We start from the raw sequence: 21167 nt of genomic DNA on the forward strand, positions 1-21167 counted from the left end.
GGATAAACCAAATACTGTTAAATTGAATTCTGGAATTAGTCGGTTGTTGTGTGGAATGAACAAAAATGCTTTTTTTTTGTCTCTTTCTCTGAAAGAGCGAGTTAAATTTTCTAATTTTAGCGTAATCTTCAGACAGACACACTGGGGAAAAAAACACATTGGATCTAGAGTCCAGACTCCAAAAAACATCGACAAGAAAAAATACTTTTGATTCAATCAGAATCTAGCTTAAATCAAGAACCAATCCTCTCAATTTAAGCGAATTTTGTTCTAATGCAAGCAAAAATCCGATTGAATCAAGAGTATTTTTTCTTGTCAATGTTTTCAAGAGTCTGGACTCTAGATCCAACGTGTTTTTTTTCCAATGCACTAGAAGTCCTTCCAAAGAGAAATTTTTCGCAAAAACTTCGTCTTTATTTTGGACATGTTCGATTTTAATATTGACTGATTCATTTTGAGGGACGTAACAAGGAGGAATTTTTTCGCTTCGTTAGCGAACTCCCGGAAATTTTTCTACCTTTGAAATCCGCGGAGAGGCGAACTCTCGTCTTAATGTCTACGCTTGCCGGCACTCAAGAGGCGAGGGGATGGATGGCTCAGCTTAGCCGCGAAGAAAAAGCGGCAGGATTTGGGGCGATATTACCCCAGACAGGGGTCGAGCGGGGAGGGGGTGGCGGCGAAAGAGCCCCAATTAGGAAGAAGAGAGGAAAACGTGCATGATCGTAAGGTAGAAGTTAGTAATGAGCCAGACGGATCAAGCCATGGAACGTGCCCGGGTTTTCGCCGATGCGCGCCGCTGGTACGCGGATAATGCACTCCCTGCCGCACGGCGAGGGATTTTGGGACGCTAAGTCTCCAGAGCGGATTTTTGGCAGCGCACCATTCACCGTGTTTTTCTTCACGGAGCTGACGTCATACGGACGCGTAGGTGCTGCTCATACGCTGGGCGTTTAAGTAGCATGGTGAAAAGAAAGAGGGTGTAATCATTTCTAAAAGATGATGTCGATGACTTCGGTGGATACGGCAACTGTTGTCGTCGATTTTTTAAAATAATATTCGCAAGTTTCCCAGTAAATTTGGTATTTATCGGAGGAAACTTGGAAACGTCTTAAAGCTCATACGGCGTTTTTCCTTAGCACGGCAGATTCCTGCACGCGCACTGAAAAAAAAAAAGAAAAAAAAAAAATAAATAAACCACATTGGATCTAGTGTCCAGACTTTTGAAAACATTGACAAGAAAAAATACTCTTGATTCAATCGGCTTTTTGCTTGAATCAAAACGAAATCCGCTTAAATTAAGAGGCTTGGTTCTTGATCTAAGCCAGATCCTAATTGAATCAAGAGTACTTTTTCTTATCGATGTTTTTAAGAGTCTGCACTCTAGATCCAATGTGTTTTTTTCCAGTGCGAGCTGCGGAACCCTCGCGATTCATGGAAGTGTGGGGGAGGGGTTTCGAATTAGGATTCGAAGGTGAGGAAGCGGCCAAGCTAACCGTGAGTGGAGAGGAAGCGGCGTGTGATGAGGCCAGGACGCATTGTCGTGTGCGGCGGACGTCATTGTGTGTTCACCTTTGCGCTTGATCTTGAACACCGGCCGGAGTGCCATTAAAGCGGGCACCGAGATGCGGAATATCACTTTCACTAATTATCCGATCCCGCGCCCGCGCCCCGCCGCGCCGCTAAATGCTCAATGCAAAATGGATCGGTCCTCGCGCCGCGCCACTGGGCCGACGCGACGACTGACATCCACCGTCACGTCGCAAAGTGGAACGAGCTATCAGAAGAGGTCGGACGTGAAATTTGTGGCTAAAATTTCAAATTTTCATGTTTATTTCGTCACAAATTCCATTGCAAGGGGTGGTTCTCCACCGAAATTTCACGAAAAAACCAATTGAACCACTCTTAGACTTTTATGTCCCATATTTTCGAAAATATAAGCTTTGAAAGTTTCCAGATTATGTCCGACTTCTCCTATTGCTCGATTCACTGTGCGCCGCACACAGGGCACCATACGACTTGCGTCCCGCGGTCAAAAAAGGAACGACTTCCGTCCCGTGTCCAAAAATCTCGAAAACGACTTGCGTCCCGTAGTGGATTGATTTGATTATAATTCATATCATATGGCAACGTCGCTACCGCAGCTCCACAACAAATCCGTGCTTTTCGGTCCGGAATGTCCGGAATTTCGGTAGCTCTTATCAGAAGATGATATTGCACTCACAAATCACGATCATCGCGACAAATTTAAAATGTCTAGCAGCGTGCGACACGTGGTACGTAGATGGCACATTTATGTCAGTGCCGGCAGAGTTTACTCAACTATTTGTCGTCCATGGATTCGAAGGCAACTCATATGCAGTTGGGGCCTGTTTCTTATTACCTGATAAAGAAGAGTCTTCGTATGAAAGAGCATTTAATTTCATAGTTAGTGAATCTGATAAATTGGGGCTCAAGATCCAACCGTCAACTATTTTTGCTGACTTCGAGCATGCTATACACAACGCGATCCGCACCGTATTCCCAAACTGTGAAGTGCGTGGGTGTCGATTCCATATTGCCCAAAGCTGGTACCGAAAAATTCAAAAATTGCACTTAACTGACGTTTATAAATCAAAAACTGAAGACGGCGAGTTTTTAAATTTTTGACGTGCTCGTAAAACAAGCGAAATTTTTAATTCATGACGTGCACTGCTAATGAGTAGGAAGAAATTTTGACGGCTGTTTCCTCATCTTATCTCAGGTAATTTTATTGCATATTTTCCAATTTGACTTGATAGTATTTTGACTCAGGTACGCGGTGTTGCCAATCATGGTGGCAGCTCAAATTCGGATTTGAGCGCGGGACGCAAGTCGTTTTCGAGATTTTTGGACACGGGACGGAAGTCGTTCCTTTTTTGACCGCGGGACGCAAGTCGTATGTTGCCGCACACAGAGCGATCCCTGTATAGCATCTGAAAAACTGTCGTCGTCTTATTACCGGAAGGATTAGTTGTGTAAGTATAGTATAGATAAAGGGAATCAAACCCTCTACTACCCTCCTGGCGACAGGTGAAAACTTTTACTTTCGGGAACTCGACACTCTCTTAAGGGCAATAACATATATGGGGGCACCTATCATTTGGGTAGTTCGAATTGGTTTCCTTGGCCGTCTGCCTTAGTCCGACCTAGCTCCTGGATGAGCCAAAACCCTCGTCTGCACTGGTTCCCGATTTCAAATTTGCTTTGTCAAAAATTTTGAATTACGATTTTACAGATGGGAATTAATTTGGAAACTGGAACTAATATGGACTTCGGTGGTGGGAACCAATACGGAAATGGGAACCAATACGGTCTGCGGAAATGGGAAGTAATTCGGCCGTTTGGGAACCAATTCGGTAGCTCCCTGTCATCTGACCCACTAGAAGGATGATGAGCTTCGCGTGACGTCATAAGCTAAACAAGTTTAGCAAACCGCAGTGTATTTGCAGAATGAAATGCTCAACATGTTTTTCAGCATCCACCTAGTAGGTAGTTAACAGTTTAATGTTGGAGTCCCGAAAGTAAAAGCCTCCACCATTGCCAAAATACCAATGGAGAGGTTCTCTTTGTCCCTGGAATTTTGGCTCAAACTTTAAAAGAGGGCAGACCCGGCAGCTTCCGAGAGAAACATTTTAGCGAACAGATCTTCCTCTCTTTGTAAAACTGTCAGTTAACACTCAAAAGATGCCTATATCATAACGAGTTTCACAAAAATGCACCAAGTTGCGCATCTTGGGGGAAAAATTGTTGGGAGTGGTTTTGAATTTGAAAATTATGGATTCCAAATTTTTTGGAATATAGAGCTTTTCTAATGTGTATGCGAAAAATACTACTATGAGCTCTGTTTGAAATACCTGACTAATGTTTCCTCCTGTATTTTTGTTGCAGGTAAGGCTTGCTTTCGTCGTAACCCTTTTCACAAAAAAGTTTCGATTGAATCAGTTTTCAGCTGCCCATTCTTGTGAGTACTGCTTGTTTTCTTCTATTATCATAATTGTAACCATCCGGGGAACCTGGTTACCGACATTGATGGACTAACCACAGTGTCTTTTGTTTGCTGCTGTTAGTCTTTTGCTTACCTTCTTCGGCCAGTGCAACCATTCGCTTCCACTAATAGGATCACTCCATTTTTCTCTTCAACTTCTTTGCCTATCAATGTCAATCATTGACCCTCTGAAAAAGCTGCTTAGTTTTGGACTTCTCTTTGGTAACAAGGGGTTCTCTCCCGGATGACCACATTTTTACGTTCTTGCATTAAAATTTAAGAGAACACTCATGGAACGGCGAAGAAAAATTTAACAAAAAGCTCGTGCATTAACTTTGATTGTTTGTCCTTTAAAAAAATATGAAGTGGAGAAGCGTGCATAATCTATTGTCGATATTTCCTTGTTTGAAGCTATGGTAAACTAAAGAATCAATTATGAACGTGTTCGTTGCGAACTTCTTGTTTATCGATTCTTTTCCATCGGTTCAAATGGCAGATCAATCGACATATCGCAAATCCCGCCACGATGAGACGGAAATTCGCGACGTCGCAAACCGAAATACGTGTTTACTAGGTTAGGTACAATCGGTCTGCGTGCGTGTGGTGAAGCTTTTGTGCTTCGGTGCGGGACTGAGTTGTGGAGTGGTGACCTTGAGCTGTAACGTCCTCTATTATCCCGAGCATCAAGTTCACCAAACGCAAATTGCCCAGTCATGAGTTTTGCTCGCTTTTGATCTTTACACTATTGGAAAATTGGGTGCGGAAAGATCCATTATCCAATTGTGGTCACAGATGCTACCAAAACGGAGCCTAAAGCGGAGATTCGCTCGCGCACGCATACTTCTGGAAAGTCTAAAGGCCCAGATTCACCCGCGAGTTACTAGCTGTTGGAAGTGAAACACCAATTGGATTTCGACCGATGGGAAACCAGGCTTTCGATCGCTCGACGTCGAGCTATCGAAATTCTATCGATCTTTCACTTCCAACAAGCGGCTTGTAACTCGCAGGTGTATCTGCCGCTTAAGAAAATGTTATTAATTGTCATCTCCTCAATATTGAATCTCTCTGAAGTTTTTACTGGACGTGTTTTTTCTTTCGATCAGAGCCACTTCCTTAAACTCGGTGTAAATATTATATCATATATGGCGCAGTGCGGGTAACTAGCATAATGACCGGCATTTTGCAAGTCACTTATGGTAAATAGAACAGCTTAAAATGTATAGAAATGAAGGAACAAGATTAGAAGCTGATTGTTCTGCCTGAATTGAAATCGACGCTTGCGTCTCCGTAATAAATGTATTACAACGGTGTAACAGGCGTATAGTGAAATCTATGACTTCAACTGGGTTTAGGTCGGATAGGCAACTAAACTAACTGGATGACAAAGCTTAGAGTATCGGAAAAAAAGGAAGGCACTCCCATCCGATATCGTTCTATGAAAAACTTGAACGCCTTAATGCCTAAAGCAGCCTCTGTACCAATCCCCTAATTAAGCGTCGTTACTTTGATATGTGAACCACCTTAAGAGTAGTGTCGCTGTTTTTTCATAACACCATGAAACTTTCTGCAACGTTTTCCCTCGCAAATATGGCTTTTTCCCAGGAAAAATTCGATATTCCAGAACCCTGCAACATAAAGGGTAAAAACTGAAGTCAGTTTTGGATTCAGAAGTCAAAAAACGGTATGGAAACACCTACGCCACGTCTAAATTCTTTGCACTCTTCCTGATGAAGAAGTTTCTTCACTCCAACGACCCAACCCACCCATTTGCTCAATGTATATCTTATTCGTTTGTTTTTCGTCTAAAAGGAAACGTAAATTGTTCGTGAAAGTCTCCATGACACTAGCCCTAAACCCAAGTCTTTTTAGCTGCTGAATCCGAAAATTGCCTCACTCTCTTTCCATCACGCCACCGTCTTTTGATAATCTTTTTCTTTTTTTTTTTTTATAGAGTTTCTCTGGGGAAAACTCCTTTTAAAGTTTGAAGGTCCGTCAAATGTACTAAATTTCAACCGAGTACAATTCTTTGACAGTCGGGCAGTGCTTGTTTTGACCTTACTTATAATATTGGGAGCCTCGTTAATTTTGAAATTAGTCGGTTTAATTTATAAAAATATGGCTCTACTCCTAACCTTTCAATAATATTCAGAAATCAATTTAAGGACAAATCAAAAGATCGGAATGTGGCAATGATATCGATATTGGAATGAATATTCTGTCCTAGATGTCTGAAAAGTAATAGCGACGGATAAGTCATAACGACCAGCAACACCGGGTTGATATGAGGATGAGGATCTGTTTCCCCACCAGCCCACCGGATCAAAAATAGCGTAACCTGCTCGAAAAAACAACGTAGATCGAGGTTTTTCTCGCAGAGATCAGTGGCGGAATTGGCGAGGCCCCGGACTGGCTCGCGGAAATGCGTCGAGATCGAAGTTATCCTCGACTCCACTTCAACTTCAACTTCGCCAAGTCAAATTAAAAAGTTGAGATTGAAGCTCTCGATTGAGTCTTATTGAAATAACCCCAACCGGAAGTTGCGTTGGAAAGTGGAGGCTTTAAAGTCTTATCCCCGCGATTAAGGCCGACAAGATCCCTCGCGGGTTGCAGATTGCTCTTTGCAGTTCATCCCTCTTATTCTGCTGTGCTGAAGAGAGAAGTCGTGTGAGCATTCAAACATCGGAAAATTTAGATACCTTTTCATTATTTCGAGAATAATCATGAACACTTTTTCTGCACGTTATGATCAGCCAGACAAGGTGAGGAATTAGGTTCTAAAGCACACGCATCACAATTTCACGCTAAACTCGTTAACAGCATCGATAACCTCCAAAATGAACTTACAAGTGAGAAATTAACGCTTGTGGTGCACTAAAAACACTAAATTTAAGGGCTTCGCGAAAAAGTCATGACCCAAGCAGGCCAAAATAATCAATAGGGATTGAAATTAGCTCATATATGATTGGGAAATAATCAGGGCACATTGAAATTTCCTTCGCTTTTGATACCAATCTTCTTTAATCTTGCTAATAATAATGGGACATTTTTCCATCGGTATAGATACGTGAATGCCATCGAATCGTATCGTGGATGCGACTTTTGCGGATTTGATGACTTACCTGCTGAATATAATCGCCCGGATTTTTGGGCGCTTCTGGGTACCAGATGCGCCCTTTCCAACCGTTCGACTCCCCCGATGTAACATGTACTATACTACATGCCCTTTTGCCTTATGGGTAATGACGCCATTCTGGTACACCCGGGAAAATTTGATTTTTTTCTGCATCTGGTATTCGTAAAAGTTTTCGTGAAATGTTTTGCTTTTAATCATAACAATCTCGCACGAACGTATTACCTGGTTAAAGTATTTTAGGGCCTCCTAATGCTTTAAATACTTATATCCGAGGCAGTACTTTCAGATCGATTTGAAAATATTACGAACAGTCACGTGATCTCTTCATTTTAGTGACGTATTACTGTGCTACTTTGTGATTGGTTCATTTTATTGGCGCAGCATCGACACGTCAGCTGTTTGCGGCATTGAGCGGAAGGTTTAAGGTTATGTCATGGACCATGAGAATGAATAAGGACCCCCAACTCCAGTTAGCGGAGACATTAGCGCCTGCCTATATTTTCATCCATGGCCGATGTCACCGCCGGCCGGCCGGTCCCTCTCTTCCCCGCGACCCGCGCTTCCCTTCCCCCTGGCTGAACTCCTCTTCACGCGGCCCCGCTCCCCGCGACCTGCGCGCCCTACCTCGCGGCGTCGCGACGCCGCTGTCCGCTAGATCGCGTTGACGCACCAGCTTTAGAGGTTCCGCCGCTCTTTCCCGTCGTCTGATTTACAGTGGATCCTTTATGTTTCCATTCACCACCAACATACGCTTGTTACAAAGTGCTTGTGGGAAATTTCAGATCTTCGCGGTCGATCTGTAGCTTTGAAGGATTTTGCGTATAAAGAATCCCTCTTCAAATTCCATCTTCGTCAGCCTTCGGGTACATAAACTGGTAGTAATATGCTTTGTCAAAGATAGGCTTGTGCTTAACGGCTACTTTTCGGGAACGTGATTACTGTTACTGCTACTCAAAAATCACGGTGAAAAGTAGCAGTGATTTTTCACAGGATAACTGACAAGGATAACCTAAAAATACCGCCGTCTCCAACAGTTCGTTGACTCAGGTCGGATAACATGTGAAAAGTAGCAGGTGGCGGTTATGCTGTGATTTATCACAGGTTAACCTTATCAAACGATCCTTCCCAAATGCTTTCTACATCTTCAAAATTAAAAGTACCACTGATTTTCTACAGCATAAACTCTTTAAATCACTCGTTCTTCTCAATTCCCTTTTAGTGGTAAAATTGATACTGTAATATTTTATTATCACTGTTCAATCCACAAGTCATAATTTCCGGAACTATCTGTGAATCACAGGTAAAAGTAGCAGTGAGGCCACGGAGTTACTACCCACAATGCATTGTAACATTCGGAGATTTCACGTGATTGGCTATCCGCCCTAGGGTGCTACTCTGCTCTGCCGCTGTTATCATGCTGCTCCTTTTAAACTGCTACTGCTCTTTTTGCTTTGTTATCGCAATCGCAGTGTATCCAACTGTAACTATGATTAACCATGTGCAAGCTCATTCATAAATTTTTTTCGCCGTTTAACACTAAAGTTTTGGTTACTCACTGTTTAACTATCAGCGACTAACTTTTGATGAAAACTGCCCAAAAAAAGAGCAGAATAACAGGTGTTCCTCGCCAGTCACAGTGATCGATCACTGCTACTCAAGAATCACAGTGATTTTTACCTGCTACTGCGATCGCGGTCACAAGCCTAGTCAAAGAAGCGCCCTTCAACGCTTGGGCGTTGGAACTGCTTGTTTAATTTTCTGCTCTGGTGTGGGGCAGTCTTGAGCCTTTTAAAATCCTGTCCTCTAGTTTCTTAACACATGGTGCCCGTTAAACTTCAATCAGTGAGCAGATTATTGCCATTGACAAACAAAGCGATAGAAAAAAGAGACAGAGAGAAAATGGAGCGATCCTGTTGGTGGAAGCGGGTGGTTGTGGTTGAAATGAACCAAGTAATTGGTAAACAGTGGCGTGGCGTGCTTTGCGCTATATCGATTGATCTGCCATTTAACCTGTGTAAGAAGTTGAAGAACCGGCCCCATGCGGAGTGTCCCGGACAGGGATTCAGAAAGGTCTTTGCTTTTACATAAATGAAGGTGTTTTTCACAAAATACCCTTTTAGTTTAAAGGCTTACTTAGTCTGAGGAAAGGTCCCGTTTTCATGAAAAAAGTGTCGTGTTGGACATTTTTCTTCACAAAAAAGTAGCGCGCTTGGATAATTTCCTCACTGAACCTAACTTGCAAGTCGGTTTCCTTCACTAAAATCAACGCTGCCTCCTGCTCTCAGAAAATGACCGAAAAGATAATTCAGCAAATAAATTTGAAAAAAAGACAGAAAATCCTTGATAACTTTCAAAAAAAAAGTCCCGTCCTCGACAGCTTTCACCAAAAAGTGCGAAATCGGATCGTGCTCTTGCAATCCACCATTTTCCGGACCCCTGGTCCAGAGAACAGAAGAGAATGGAATGAGTAAAATATTTTAATGTGTTCATCTTGATTCGTTCAGCATCTCAATCTATTTCGTCACAATATCTGCCGCGGGGCCTGGCGCGGATACAAATGAGTTATGAACTTGACCCGGTCATGACTCGGGTCTGCGGTACAATAAGTGTGCACCGATGGTCAGAACCGTTGGTTGCATGGGTGCTTCGTTTAATAACTCCTCCGTTCGCATCTCTGTCAAATTGGGCGCGAGTATTCGCGATTTTAAGTCGGAAAAATCTTCTTATTTAAATGTTTTTGCAACCTCGCGTACAGTTGCTCAAATGACGCCACCCGAACTGATTGAGCCCGAGCTAAAGGTTACGACGAATGTGCGCGGAGTTGACCTTACCGTTGGATCTATAATTTTGATCGGGATCATTAAAAATTAGTCACGGTGATTTTGCAAAACCACCAAGATTGCTGTTATTTGTCTGCGTGTTTGTTTGTCTTTTAATATTCGGTCATTTTTCGAGAGCGACGTCACTGATTTCCCATTCGGCCCTAATTATTTAAAGCATATTATGAACGTCAATGCACCCACCTCTGTTTCCTCACCGATCCTCAGTGTCAATCTCGTGTGCTATCATGCTGATATTCTTAAATCATGCAATACAGGAAATATTTCAGTCACCGAATCACCTTTACGACTAAGTCAGATTCATTGCAAAAACACAAATGAGGGGCTTGGAGGATACGTTGCATAAGTGCAGTTTTTGCTTTTTCGAGAAATAAGTGTTCGAAGTTTCGAAATTACACGTATCCTTATGACGGAAAGAAAGTTCAAACTGTCTGTTTGACGATTAAAAATTGGAATTTGGGCGTGAATTTTTTCAGCATATGCATAAAGACTAGTTTTACTTAAAATAATTAATATCCCAACTTTTTCGAAAACTGCACTTATGCGCCTAGTCCTCCAAGCCCTTCAAATGACGTTGTGTGTATATAACCTTATTTCCATTTGATGTACTTTTTAACGCTTGATAATAGCTCGTTCAAAAGTCGATTTTTGAACTTCCCATATTGTGATCGTGTGAATCCTTTTTTTCGAAAATTTCTTAAGAGAAAACCTGGGAAATGTATGTATTTTTTGACCTCTAATGATTGCCCATTCCACGATCTTTCTATCTAGGAATTGTATCAATTTGAAGGCTGTAGCCATAGGCAATATTTAAAATTTCGCTACTGTAATCTCATTTCATGGTAACCCACAAAATCTCTCAGATACAATATTTTTCCTCCAATATCCCTAGAAACTATAGTCTTGCTTCCCGGAGAATATTACGAACAAATAGGGTTTGTGCATTTTCCTCCGCAAAATTGCAGTGTTGTATGGTTTAACCCTAATTGCAGTGAGCCCCTCAACTGAACGCGGAAAGACTTTAAATTTGGCAGCGCTGTGAATTGGGCTATCCGTCGTGTGCATTAACTTCACTTGGTTTTCATCATAATTGGGACCTTGTCTCGGACCGATAATTGAAAATAGACTGGCCGTTGACTTCTGTCACGAGATCGGTGCATGGGAATAGGAAATTAGTCTATGGAAGGCCTTCTGGTTCTGAGATATTGACTGTTACGCAAAAGTTGCCGGCATGAGCAGGGATCCAGCCGATGACTACTAATCACTAGATTGTGAGTCAGAGCTAGTATACAAAACAGAAAGTAGGCTTAAGAAAAAACAGCTGAGGAACTGCACGTGGTGGGTCGTACTGTGTTGATAATGTTCGAAAGATACCATTATTTCAACTTCACAGCGATGGAGTATTGTCTGCACGAAAATCAAAAGGCTTTTCATTCGATTCCAAACCGAAATTTTTCACGCCATTTCCTGAAATCTTCTTGAAATCACTTGTTTGACAACCAAATGTGAACGATATATACATATAGAACATATAAAACAGGGTGTCTAGCATCAGGATGTCCCCGATTCTATCAGGATTTGAGGTCGATCAGAATTTAATCCCGATTTCATCAGGATTGAGACACTTATCTTTAATCCCTAGAACTTAATGCTAGAGTTCTGATTTTGCCTCCGCTTATGCAGAAATTTTAATGTTTCTCCGCAAAAAATCAGGATTTGACCATGATTTGGAAAAATTATGAAATCAAGATTTCCCAAAATGAAGAAAAAAACGAGGCACCCTGTGAAAGAGGATATCACGATCGCAGTGTGAAATATATCAGTCTGGGATCGGATTAGTTTTTAGATTTGGTCGGCCGAAGACGGCGGAAATTCGCCGGCATTTTTATCCCGTTGACAAATTATCATGAATAACGATGAAACGCGAAACCGAGGATATAATATCCGCGAGCAGGGCCATTTTTCAAATTTATCGCGGTCGTGAGCTTCCGCGGGACAAAAGTTTGATCCGAGCTCCTTTGAGACGACCGAAGCTTCGTTACCTTCCCGGGCGCGTAAATTTTCATTGTAGCCTTTTATTCTTTTTCGGTGTGAAATGAACTTTGAACTTCTCATTAGTTCTCCGACGCGCTTGAATAAAACTTTCGTCCTGAAATAGATATTACCACCGCATTCAAAACAACCGGCTTCAATAACTGAAAGAGAATTATTTTTTGAATTGCCAATTCGGTTGTTGTAAAGGGAAACTCGTAAGCAGTTGAGAAAATGAAGTTAACAAACATTTGGGTCTTTTTGAAGAAGTCACGTTTGTCGTGAAATGTCGTTAAGCTTGAGAATTCGAACTGTTGAAGTTCTTCGTTGAAAATTCCCAAGATCAGTCATTCCTTTTTCCGGATTGTTATTTTTTGTAACCTGCCCAGGGAACTTGGTTGACGAAGGAATTTACAGTAATTACGAGAATTTCAATCAACATAAATCTTAAGTATTCTTTAAAAGTGTTGAAAACCTACTTTGTTTCGTTTGCGTGGTGCTGACTGAGTTGCCAAAGTTGCATTACCGGGTTATCTCGTGCCCTAAACGTGGAACTTCTTCAGCAAACCAGAGAAAGTTTTCCTTTGTATAATAATAAAATTTGATTTTAAGCTAACTGCAGGAATAGATCTACTTAAAGTATTAATTGCGTAAAGACCGCGTTAAGCAGAAAGGAAACAAATCACATCAGCGTGTGGATGGTCAAATTTTAGAATGAGGCATTTGGCGGCGGCCGAATGTCCATGCGATGTTTTCCCATAGCATAACAGCGTTTTCCGATGCCGGGCTAAGGAAAAACTTCTTATGTTTACTCTACCATTGCCACAATTTTGCCGATTGAATTTTCATTATTTAGAGGTGCATATGAGGTGGCTTCTTTGAAATTTTGTGGTAAACTAAACTGAAGTAGGACTGAAATTCTGTAAATTTTTCAGCGAAAAGGATAGTTTAAAGTTTCCCAGAAAAATTCATTTTAATGAGAGGTGATTTAACGCCGTCCGAATGGTCCATACGACATTTTAACGCATGCTGCGGACAACGCGGCCGCACCAAGGAAGTACGCCGTATGAGCATCCGAATGTTGCCTGATTTCCTCTCACATAATTTTTATTTTTGTAGAAAGTTTTGGATATTTTTCCTTGAGATTCTCAAACACTTTAGACAAATTACGAACAAAATTCCCGGGATAACCGAAAGAAAAATAGTAACTATTTTCCAGGAAATTCGTAATAGGTCAAAGGAAATTTGGCAACGCCTGCAATCTCATGCGAGGTTTTCCCTTTACACGGCATAACGAGTGTGTTGGTAACTCACGGACTGACCCAAGGGACTTGGAACGAGGCCGACCTAGTGCGAAGGCGGAAGGCGGGAAAGTAGATTCGTAGGAAATTAACGGAAAAAGTGTGGACGAGGAGGGGGCAGGATAGCGCTTGTAAGCTCTCGCCCTGCTAATCAAAGGAGATCGCTTTCGTCCTTGTCAAAAACCGCGTATTTCCTCATAGTTTCGAGTGGAGTTAGGCTGTTCTTTCTGAGCATGACAGATCGTAACCCTGAGCCTCGCCAGAGTGAGGCGTAAACTGCAGCGTCTTCGCAGACTCCTTCAAGTTCTGGGTGAAAATGGGCTCGTCTTCCGCAGACTTGCTTTCAGGAGCTCTACCGTGTTATCCAATTAAGTAGTTAGCGCCAAAATGGAGTTTTAAGAAATTGACCTTCGGACAGCTCGAACGAAAACTTTTATTGAGTAAGTCCTAATTTCTTTTTAATATTTTAATTCGGTATCCGAAAAGCTATCATGAAACGGTCGAGTGGCATGTATTTTGCCGTGCTAAGGAGAAACGTCGTATGAACATTTGAGATTTTTCGAATTTCTCTTGATAAAACATGAATTTTTTACAACTTTCATGCATATATTTCCTTGAAATTGGCAGGTATTTTAGATTTAATTACAGGCAAAAGTGTCTGGAAATTTCGGAAAATAATATTCACAATTTTTCCAGCAGATTTGGTTTTTATCGGAGGAGACTTGGCAACGTCTGAAGGCTCATACGGCGTTTTTCCTTAGCACGACAGTATTACAAACGTAGCTGGCCCTCGGAATCGCAAAAAATTGGGTATTTGAGCATGATATATAGAGTTTCTTCTAAGATACTATCATAAGTCTTCCTTTGCTTCGATTTTTTTATTTTTCTTCCTTTTTTACAATTAATTTTGACCTATTAAAGTGCGAAATTTTCGAAGAACAATTCTGATGAATCGCACGGAATTCGTTAAAAAAACGATGACCATTCATCCTCCGACAAAATGAAACGCGACAGGAAATCTGTATTATCATAAGTCTAATAAATTCACGTATATGATTTCCCAGGTACAATGGCAAAACAATATCACAATGAAGTTTGGTAAATATACTACCCGGTGAGAATTGTACGTATTATGTGTTGAGCTTTTCCGTTCCTGAAATGTGCGCTGCGTCTAGTAAATATTTAACAACTATCAGTCGAAACCGTGAAGTTGGGTGAACTTTGAAATGAAATTACAAATCATACGAATTTTAAGTCCCGCTACGATTTTCATCCATTACTGTCGGAATTTTTTCAACCGTGCACTGATGCGGCCGGGCAGTCAAGGGCTTTTTTTCAGGAAAGAGGGTTGATTTCAGAGAGAACCAGGATCGAATTAGGGTATGGAGGATATGGTGTGGGAAGAGCGGGGTTTTGGTCATTTGAAATGCGGCTGTTTGGTTCATTACTTAATCCTCTATTTTGTTGTTTCGGCGAAAGCAGGGATTTATGCTTGCGATCAATCGGAATACTCCGTAGTCGATTCATCGATATATTTTCCTTCTTGTTACGTGAACAAACTTCAGAGGTCTAGTGTCTCGATTGACGATTAATCGTAGTTTTCCCCGGGGAAAGCTTATCATTTAAATAGTAGTTGAAAGCCTTTCCTGGATTTTTGCTGGCAGCTTTTGCTACTCTGTAATACACGATAATCACTTTACAATGTCCATGTGAATACATAGTCTCTGCCTCTTCTTACTCCAGAGAAATCCACTGCGACCAAAGAGGAGAATGCACAATTCGTATCTTTAAAAATTCATCTGCATCTGACATATCCTGGCAACCGAGTAAGTACATGGGGTACGCACTCCGAAGAATGTTACACGAAAAATGTGTCTCTATTAGAATTTTCTGAGTCTCTATTAGAATTTTCTGAATCTCTATTATACTTTTCGTCCACTTGAGTCCAAATCTCCCCTTCCCCACAAAAAAGAGAAAAAAATTTTGGGGTATTGTTTTTTTACTCGCTTTTGAATTATTATTGTGGTGTTTATTCAGCCTGCTCATTTTTCCGAAGTGTCCATAAAAAAAAAAACTGGATGAGGGAAGAGCCAAAAACTGGAGTTTTGAAAAACTGAAAAACTGAAAAACTAGAGGACAGGGAATTTGTGGCAACCAGATAGAGTTAGGGGATTTTCAGCGATCAGGGAATAGTTAAACAATTTTTAACAACTAGAGAAAGTTGGGGAGTTCGTAAGAAAAGCGCTGAGATAAAACGAATTTCAAACATTTTTTGAGGAACTCATCAGACGCACACTAAAACTAATTTTTGATGGAAAATTAGTAAAGTTACAAAGCGAGATACTTCTTTTCGAAGTCAGTGGAAGTGCAGCACTCGTCATTTCCACCACTTGAGCGAAATGAGAAACTTTTTAAAATAAGTTTAAAATTTCTGTTTTAATTTTTGTCCTATTTCCACATCGGTATTTTTGATAGGCGAGTTTTTCCAAATTAGTTAGGATCGCTGGACTTATTGCCTAGCTCTCTTGATATCGGTCATCATCAGATGAATATGAGCTTTAAATTCCGAGAGTAACTTTTTCAGCAAAGGGGCATATAGCCGTGCTAGGTCTCTTTTTTTCTTTCTTTCGATTTGGTGTCATAAATAATGAAACCCGGTTCTTTTTACCGTGTTTAAAGATTTTGTAATACATTTTTTGGAATGAATGTTTCTTAAGTGTTAAGTTCATAGATAGACATTGCGATATTCCCGTTGATCTTTCAAAGCAATCCACCGATCGTACCCCAAAAACATTACGACACAGCTTAGGATCCGTCTCAACTATAAAATGAAATGCGACCACGAGCTCACACAAAAGCTCGTTTTAGGGTTCGTCGAGACAACAGAGGGTAGGTCATATTCTAAAGCTCCACAACAAGGGTCGTCATGGATACCGTTTTAAACAAACGCAAGTGCATGTTCAACGGAATGCGGAATCAGTGCAATACGAGGTGCGCGCGAGCTTCGTGTTTATCCGTTCTCCATTCGCACTTGGTGCCAGTGACTCTTTTTTTAAAAAGGAAAAAAAAAAATAACACACAAGTGCTGGTGTCTCACTGTTGGAGTACACAAAGAGAAGAATGTTTGTTTTACTTTAAACAGTTGGTTTAATTGTACCACTCGAGTGGAGGTTCGACTTTTCCGCGAAGGAGGTAGGATGATTTTCAATAGTTCTCCCTTTATGACCCATTGGGATCGTATGGGCAGTGTTCAGTGAAAGGAATTTGAGTGGCATCAGCTTTACTGCTAGATTTTTGCGGTTATTTTATTTCATCCTCGGGCGACTGTCGCATAGTTCTTTCGAAAATCTTGAGAATTTTTCCCATGAACACATTTTCTGAAATATTTTAGAGAATCCTTGCATCTGTCTTCTTGGAAAAAAAAAAGCGAAGCAGTCGATTTATTTTCAAGGAGACCTGGTACATGTACATGGTCCCTTAAGAAAAGGATGAAAAATGGAATAGAAGAAATGAAAAATCCGATGAAATATGACAGTAGCTAATGTCACATTTTTTTAAAAGAAAGAAAATCTGCATGCAAGTGTGCACGAAATTGAATGTTTTTCACATTAAATACTTGTTATCTATTTTTCGCGGAATGATGAACATTTTTAGGAATTCATGAGTGAGTTTATGAAACCTACAAGGAAGCCTCTGGAGACAAGATCTTCGGTAAATTAAGGGAAACACGGACATCTTTTTTAGTAACCACTAGGGGGCTGTGCCCCCTGGCCTCTACGCGGCCCAACCCCCAAAGGGCGCTTCGCCCTCTCTTATGCCAACTTCGACCAAAGAACGACAAAAAAAGAAAAAAATGAAAAGATTTTCATACCCGACTCTCATTTGTCCAATCTCCCTCTGGCCGGGAGTGATTGGACCAATAAGAATCAAATAAGAAAACCGTCGTTTATTTCAAACTTAAGGCCAATACTACAATGAAACGAAACGAATAGAACGGAGCGTTTCGTTCGAATTCACTTATCTTACCCTATCCTAACAGACCAAGATTCACTCCGAAATATTTGAAATTCCCTCCAATTAAAAATGGCGACTCCCTGAGCGAGAGCCAATCAGAATTGGATTTTTTAAAGCCTTTTTCAGCCCAACCTAGCCCGGCCAGAATCAAGATGTCGTAACTCGGTACCCGGACACTTCGCCTAAAATTTTCACCTACAAATTATCAGACCTAAAATAATTTTGCCTACTTCAACACACCTACAAAATTTGTCCTAAAAACGTGTTTATCTCACCTACATTAGGAAATTGTGTCCAATCTCCCGAAGATAATCCAAGAGTCTCCCCTGATCCTTAAATGAATCAGTGAGTTCGAAAACACACAAACTCGGGTTTTTTTCGATTTTCACTTTTTTACGGTTTAGTAACACTTATGGATAGAAGCATCTGCACGCAATAGGAAATTTCCAATTTGCAATTGGATGTGCTCGAAACAGCGACAGGAAAAGGGAAAAATCGAAATATTTCATAGGAAATACCAATTTTTGGCCATTTCAAGGGAAACGGGTGACCATCCGATCTTGCAGTTTTCTTTTTTCGGTTTAGTATACCTTGTACCAACAAGTTATATAAATATTCAAGCGTTATTCAGGTCGAAAAATATAAATTTTTCAGGGCAGACTATGAAAAATCAGTATGTGAAAGTCGGTGAGAACGAAAACACACCAACTCGGAAATTTTTAAACGCTTAATTCTCTGTTATCAAACACGGTGTATCGATTCTAACTTGGTGCTTTACAAAGTCTCTAAGTACTTTAGCACCAAAAATGTTTTTCTTAAACTAACTTCTTCGCTCGCTGCGGAGTTTTAAGGGTTTCCTGAATTTTTTTTTCCTCCGAGTTGGTGTGTTTTTGAACTCACTGATTCAAATGTGTGGTAATCTCTCGACTCAAGATGTGAGAGTCTATTTCAGCTTGAACGTATTATACCGAGGAGAAAGTAGGTAACAGAGTGCTTCACCTTGTTCAATTACCTCAAATTCGAAGCAGGAAAAGCGTCTTAAACGCCTCCGCACGTTGAAATCGCCACGAGGATCCCTTCACTTTTCAACCCCCGCGAGTGGGAAACCTATCCGAATCGCGGATTTTCCAGCGCCCCACGAGTGGCGCCCGGCGGAACGGGGAAACGAAGCAGCCCGAAGACCGGCGGCAAAAAACGAAGCGGAGGCAGTGACCACTACCCGCTCCCTCGGCGTCGCGGCGCCCAAGCAGTCTGTTTGCACCTCCTGCTCCGAGAGGGACCGCGAAGCGTTCGTCTCAGTTGTGCCGCGCGAATACTCGCGAAGTTGTTTACAAACGCAGCGCCGGCGTGTGTGTGCTTCTTGCTTTTGTGTTCGGGAGGTGTTTCTGTGCTGTGTCCAGTTCCTCCTGGAGTCTGAATTTCTTCCCCGTGGATTTTTGGAAATTTTTAGACAGGTGAGCATTTATGCTGGCTCGTTCTTTCAGGAAAACAATTTTTGTCTGGTTTTGTGAATGAACACTATCGAGCATTGATGAAAATATCAGTTGACTGACGTCAAGACCCAGCACTGGAAAAAAAAACACATCGGATCTAGAGTCCAGACTCTTGAAAACATCGACAAGAAAAAGCACTCTTGATTCAATCAGATTTAAGCTTAAATAAAGAACCAAGCCTCTTAATTTAAGCGGATTTCCTTTTGATTTAAGCTTAAATCTGATTGAATCAAGATTCCTTTTTCTTGTCAATTTTTTCAAGAGTCTGGACTCTAGATTCAATGTGTTTTTTTTTACAGTGAGTCGATAACAATCGATATTAGCATGTTCACATCAAGAATTACATCGTGTTACACGAGATCAGTTTTTTTAAAAAAAAAAAAAACCCGAATTTTAGTGATCTTTTCCGTTATTTTTCTTGATAACAACCGCTTTTTGGTACCTATTTATCACCATTCGTCGCCAAAACAGTCAGTATCAAGTGATACTAGTAAATAGCAGGCAGGGGACGTACTGCATTTTACCGGTAACTCCTGTCATCCTATGACAGTATTAGTATTTATTTTGGCGTCGGCCGACTGATAATAATTTGAACTGAGTTCAACAAAAGAGGAACCAATTCACGTATTAAGATCGAAGCTACGTGAAGACGTTCGAAGTTTTATTCCTCCGTAAGATTTAGTATTAAGGAAGATGGTAAAGGCCAATATCAACGCTCCAAATGATTTTACTCGAAGGTGAATTTTTGGCAGGAAAAATTTGCGGCCAGTTAAGCTTAAAAGTACTTGATACCCAGTTTTTGAAAAATGTGGCTGGATTGATCATTTATTTTTGAATCTAGTCCAGTCTTATTAGACATTTAGAAAGAAAGTACCATCTTCAGTGATTTAGTATTGTGAAAGTTAGAACACTCTTAGCGGATAGAAAAATATAAATAAATTCAAATAACAACAAGTAATTTTTCAGTTTTTCTAATCTGAATTCTTAAGTTTAACCAGTCGCGATAGAACTGACCTCCAGTCAGTATGTATGTACGTAGTTCTGATATTAAGATTTGGTAGTTGCATCTACGAATCAATAATATTGCTGTACGGTATGAAATTTTGCGAAAATCGGAAGGGCTAAGAAATTTAGGGCGCCTTCAGTTTAAAGTGTATGCAACACGGATATCCTCGAAACAAGAATAGTTGCATTCATAGACGCTAAGTAATAACCACATAGCTCGCGCGGACCCCTTTGTATCGCTGATCCTCCTTAGCACGGCAGATCTGGTCTGCTGGTTTGTTAAAAAAAAAAAAAAAAATATTTTCATGAACTCGTTTTTTTTTCACTTTTAAAAGAATAAGTTAACATCTTCAATTCCCTTATTTTCGGCAACCTCGCGTTCCGTCGGTGGAACAAGTCCTTTGTGAGCGATCGGGTGACGTCATAGCTCGGCGGGTTTTGGTTTCTATTTGCAGAACTCTGGAATAATAACGTGGACGTTAAACGCGACGTGAAACGCAGTACGGGGAGTGTTTTTTATGCACAATTAGCACTAATTAGTGGTCTAAGGAACCGAGCGGCCGTAGCGACGAGGAGACGTCCGGACGAATTGTTATGCAAGTTTGGCTTCGAAGTTTCTCGATTCCCGGCGAAGTTTCCGATCATCGCGTTGACCACACACTTCGGATCCCAACTGAGATGGGCGAAATATTCATACGATGTAATCGATTACGTGAGATAGTAATGCGCATTGCAAACAATTGGACTGATTGGACTTATCTCAACTTTGAGAACAGTTTTAAGTATTGGCAGTTGTTCGTTGCACCGAGAAAATTTGAATCCCTCAGTTTGAAAATGACCCATTATTTCGGGACAAAGAAAATCTTCAGGATACGATAAAAACTGCTTAACAGCCAGAAACGGAGCACTGGAAAAAAAAAAAAAAAAAACACTTTGGATCTAGAGTTCAGACTCATAAAAACATCGACAAGGAAAAATACTCTTGATTCAATCAGATTTAAACTTAGATAAAAAACCAAGCCTCTTAATTTGAGCGGATTTCCTTTTGATTTGAGCTTAAATCTGATTGAATCAAGAGTCCTTTTTCTGGTCAATGTTTTCAAGAGTCTGGACTCTAGGCCCAATGTGTTTTTTTTTCCAGTGTTTCTACTTAAATTAATGAACATCGTATACGATGTTCATTAATTTAATTAGAAATTTAGTTAAATTCGGGTTTCTTATAAGAAACCCGAGTTGGGTCTTTTCGAACTGAGATATCCAATTATTATTGTGTCGGATAGACGCCTTATTGCGCAAAGTAAAATTAGTTACAGCACCACAAGTACCTCAATTTTCCTGCGCGGCAAA

At 40.9% G+C, this 21167-nt stretch overlaps 1 protein-coding gene across 5 annotated transcripts in view; it reads left to right on the forward strand.

Annotated features, from left to right (window-relative positions):
• The window catches only part of LOC109031066 (Ig-like and fibronectin type-III domain-containing protein 1), a 415859-nt gene that overhangs the window by 38575 nt on the left and 356117 nt on the right, over positions 1-21167 (forward strand). For 2 of the 5 annotated variants that reach the window (XM_019042364.2, XM_072298100.1), the window contains exon 1: positions 18563-18776. The exons of 2 other annotated variants lie outside the window; for them this stretch is intronic. The gene's annotated coding sequence lies outside the window, so the exon portion shown is untranslated. Of the gene's footprint in view, positions 1-16478; positions 16501-18562; positions 18777-21167 lie in introns of those variants that run through there. One more of the 5 variants, XM_072298099.1, reaches the window with a different exon arrangement.

This window comes from Bemisia tabaci, chromosome 3, assembly GCF_918797505.1.
Source record: "Bemisia tabaci chromosome 3, PGI_BMITA_v3".
NCBI lineage: Eukaryota > Metazoa > Arthropoda > Insecta > Hemiptera > Aleyrodidae > Bemisia > Bemisia tabaci.